Below are 4,560 nucleotides of genomic sequence, written 5' to 3'. Positions count from 1 at the left end.
TACCTAGGTGATGATGACCAAAAAGTGGGCGACCGGCAAAGACCGGTCAAATGTCTCACCTCACGGAGTCACTTCGGTGACGATGACCCAAAACGTGAGTACGATAGGCAAAGAACTATCGAAAGTAGCCAACTCACAGAGCCACAAAAGTGGTGATGACCAAAAATGTGAGTACGACCGGCAAAGACCGGACGAGCGTATCAGCTCATAGAGTCACATAAGTGGCAATGACACAGAATTGAGCACGATCGGCAAAGACCGATCGAAAATGGCAAACTCACAGAGCCACTGCAACAGCAGTGGTGATGACAAAGAATGTGAGAACGTCCGGCAAAGACCGGACGAATGTTTCAAACTCACGGAGTCACTTCGGTGGCGATGACCAAGAACGTGAGTACGACCGGCAAAGACCGGTCGAACGTAGCAGCGAACAGACCACGTCGCCTGATACAGGCAAGGCGGCGTGGATGCGCGGGCATGGCATACCTTGTGTGTGTTTCATGCCCGCGCTTTTTACTTTAATCAAAAAGCGAAAGCAATACGCCGCTGAGAGCGGGCGTGACGCGCGGACATAGGCATAAGCTTGTGTCCGCGTATTTCGCTTTAAAGAAATAAAGCACTATGCCGTCGAAGGCGGCATGGTGGCGTGTTGGCGCGGGCATGGCACACCGATGTGTGCTTCATGCTCGCGCCGTTTTGCTTTAAAGGAATTTGAGGTTGTAAAGCACTGCATCGCTGGCGTGGCGGCCAGTCGTCCCATAATATGCGCGGGCATGTGCATGCACTTTGTGCGTGTATATGTCCGCGCATTTCACGTTAAGGGATTTTCGGGATCTTAGCTAGACTAGGCCCTCTGGAAATAATACGCCGACGGTGGACGGCGTGTTGGCGCGGGTATGGACATGCACCTGGTGCGTGCCTCGTGCCCGCGCTTTCTGCATTAAGCAAATTTCCAGAAGGGATACGCCGCTGGTAGTCGGCACGTCGGCGCGGGCATGGCATGCACTTTGTGCGTGTTTCATGCCCGCGCTTTTCACTTTAAGGAGATTTTTAGGTCTGGCTAGGGGCTAGAAGCACTACGGTGCTAGCAATAGGCACGCTTGCGCGGGCATGGCATGCACTTTGTGCGTGTTTCATGCCCGCGCTTTTCACTTTAAGGAGTTTTCTAGGCCGGGACCCTCGGGATCCCCGTTAGATTAGGCCCCCTGGAAATAACACGCTGATGGTGGACGGCGTGGCGCGGGCACGGGCATGCACCTGGTGTGCGCTGCGTGTCCGCGCTTTTTGCATTAGGCAAATTTCCAGAGGGGATACGCCGCTGGTAGTCGGCACGCTGGCGCGGGCATGGCATGCACTCTGTGCGTGTTTCATGCCCGCGCTTTTCACTTTAAGGAGATTTTTAGGTCTAGCTAGGGGCTAGAAGCACTACGATGCTAGCAATGCTAGCAATAGGCACGTTTGCGCGGGCATGGCATGCACTTTGTGCGTGTTTCATGCCCGCGCTTTTCACTTTAAGGAGTTTTCTAGGCCGGGACCCTCGGGATTCCCGTTAGATTAGGCCCCCTGGAAATAACACGCTGATGGTGGACGGCGTGGCGCGGGCACGGGCATGCACCTGGTGTGTGCTGCGTGTCCGCGCTTTTTGCATTAGGCAAATTTCCAGAGGGGATACGCCGCTGGTAGTCGGCACGTTGGCGCGGGCATGGCATGCACTTTGTGCGTGTTTCATGCCCGCGCTTTTCACTTTAAGGAGATTTTTAGGTCTAGCTAGGGGCTAGAAGCACTACGGTGCTAGCAATAGGCACGTTAGCGCGGGCATGGCATGCATTTTGTGCGTGTTTCATGCCCGCGCTTTTCACTTTAAGGGGATTTTTAGGTCTAGCTAGGGGCTAGAAGCACTACGGTGCTAGCAATAGGCACGTTAGCGCGGGCATGGCATGCACTTTGTGCATGTTTCATGCCCGCGCTTTTCACTTTAAGGAGATTTTTAGGCTATAGCTCAGGGTTTAGAAGCACTACGGTGCTAGTTGGCGCGGGCATGGCATGCACTCTGTGCGTGTTTCATGCCCGCGCTTTTCACTTTCAGGAGATTTTTAGGGCACTCTTAGGGAAATCTAGAGGAAAAATTAGGGGAAAAACCAGAAAATTTGGGACGGCGCCGCTCAGAGAGAAGGCAAAAGAACGCCGGCGAGCACAAAACGAAACAATGCGCCACCAAAATAGTGCAAAAACTTGAACGCAAACGCATTAAAAGTGCCAAAAAACGGCCAAAAATGCTGCAAAAAACCAAAGAACTGCGCCGCTACGAACAAATAAATCAAGCAAAACACGATAGAAACAAGCCAAGATACGGAAGAGACACACGGGTCTGATTGGACATGCCAAGGGAAGGGCTCTAATCCCCTGGGGAGCCGGAGCTGTAAGGGACACAACGTGTCCTAGCTACGCTTGTGCCTCCACGTGGTACCGCTGGAAAGCAGGCTCTTCGGAGTCGAGCGAACCAAACGAAGCGTAGTGGAGTGGAGGAGACAACCACTCTAAGTCCACGTCTCCCACGGACCAAATGGCGTCATGCGTGGGCGCGCAGCTGACGACGGCACCGCGGCCAACACCAACACCCAAAGGGTGAAGGGAAGGCCCTCGCGAGAGAGCCGTCAACGCCACAGCGTCCAACAAGACATGAACACCGGCACCGTGGTCCACGGGCAGCCGAAGTACCCAGCCGCAGAACGGCCGCGGCCCCGAACCCCATCGCGAGTCAAAAGCAAAACGCTACTGACCGAGGTTCGGAGCCCCCGCGGAGCCGCCCAACGAAGGCCGGGAAACCTAAACTGCCCGCTGGCTGCCAGGGAATCCCACCCAGCACGCCAGAAACCCCGTCGAAAGCAGGCCACCGCTGACCGAGACTCGGAACTCCTGCGGAGTCACTTTGTGACCGCGGTCCCGAGCCCCATCGAGAGGCAGTGGAGCAACGCCGACCGAAGCACGGAACTCCTGCGGAGTCACCAAGTGACCGCGGCTCCGTGCTCCATCGAGAGTCGAGCAAGAAACCACGGCTACACCGAGCGGATCGCCGACGGCCGAGGCCCGAATCCCATCGAATCTAAAGCGGAAAGTGGAACCAAGCTGCTACCGAAACATAGAGCTCTAACGGGAGCTATGCACCAAGCGTGCATAGCCGTGGCCTACGGAGCAGCACAGAGACCGCGAGACCGCGGGAAGAGTGCCTCATCGAAAGCCAAGCGGCGGGAAGCGCTCGTGCTAAGACCGAGGCCATGACCTGCTCCAGACAGGGGGAGACCTACCCACTACCCACATCCCCATCCCGACCAAACCCCCAAGCCGACGCACCGCATCCGCCACCCTCTAGCGCTCCAACGGAACGAAAGAAGGAGACAAGCGTCGAGGCAAAACCCATCGGGACCGGCATTTCTGAAACCCAGCTAAATACCATGTTCGAATGAGCTGGGTGGTAGATGAGATGACGGAACCGAGGGACCCCCCCGTGTCCACTAATACTTCCTTTCCTTTTCCAGCCGACCCTGGGAACTGGGGGTTAATCCAGCCGCAACAAAATTTCAAAACATGATGGTTTCTCCAAGTTCAAAAGATTCCGGAGGTAAACTAGCCCCCCATTCGGATCTCCGGGAGGGGGCTGGACTGGGGGAGACTATCATGGAAGCGGTGAGAAGATCTCGGCCGGCAGCACATCGCCCGCCAGAGATAAGAAGACAACGTGGGACGCAAACGGTCGCACCACTTGTCGAGACGCGAAACCGCCCGGTGACGCGCTCGATGACCGCTGCTCTTGCGAGTCTTCTACACCGCGAACCCGCTCCCGGGCGGGTCCCCTCCTCGTCCGCGCCGACAGTGGTGCGGACCCAACAAGGTAACGGCCTTCGTGCCGTCCAAGTCCGCCTAACGAGGTGCGACGAATCGATAAGTAAAAGGAAACAGGCAAAGTTATGCAAAGAAAAAGTAGAAGGGAAACAGGCAAGCGACAGGAAAGAAAGGAAACAGGCAAGCGATAGTTCCGCGAATAGCTCCGCGAACAGAGTAGAGACCGCGTGCGAGAATACGTCCGCGCACGCGTCGTCCAGGGCCTCAATGCCCGCAAGCGTCCCGTCTCCGAACGCGAACGAAGTCCCTACCCACATAGGAACACCGAAACAAGGAGAAAGGCTCTCGGAGCCCGCGCCCACGACAGCGACCACGGGGCTTAGAGTAATGCAGCTGAATATGCGTCGTTCAGCTGCGGTAACTGGCGAGGTGCGTCAGCTCATTGTCGAAAAGCGACTTGACGTCCTGCTATTGCAGGAAGCATACGTAAAGAAGCAAGAGACGAGCAGCACCGTCTGTGGCTTAGGAACCGGGGTGAGGATAGCGGCAGTACACACGGAAACGCCGTGGGCTGCAGTAGCCGTATGCAATCCACACCTCGATATAGTCTTCGTCTCACAGCTTAGTAACTCCCACTGTGCATGTGCGGAAATACTGGCTCCCGGTTCCTCATTCTATGTAGCATCGTGTTACTTTCAACACTGCGAAGAGATTGAGAAA

This window comes from Halictus rubicundus, unplaced genomic scaffold (assembly GCF_050948215.1).
Source record: "Halictus rubicundus isolate RS-2024b unplaced genomic scaffold, iyHalRubi1_principal scaffold0977, whole genome shotgun sequence".
Lineage (NCBI taxonomy): Eukaryota > Metazoa > Arthropoda > Insecta > Hymenoptera > Halictidae > Halictus > Halictus rubicundus.
This window is presented reverse-complemented; position numbering follows the sequence as displayed.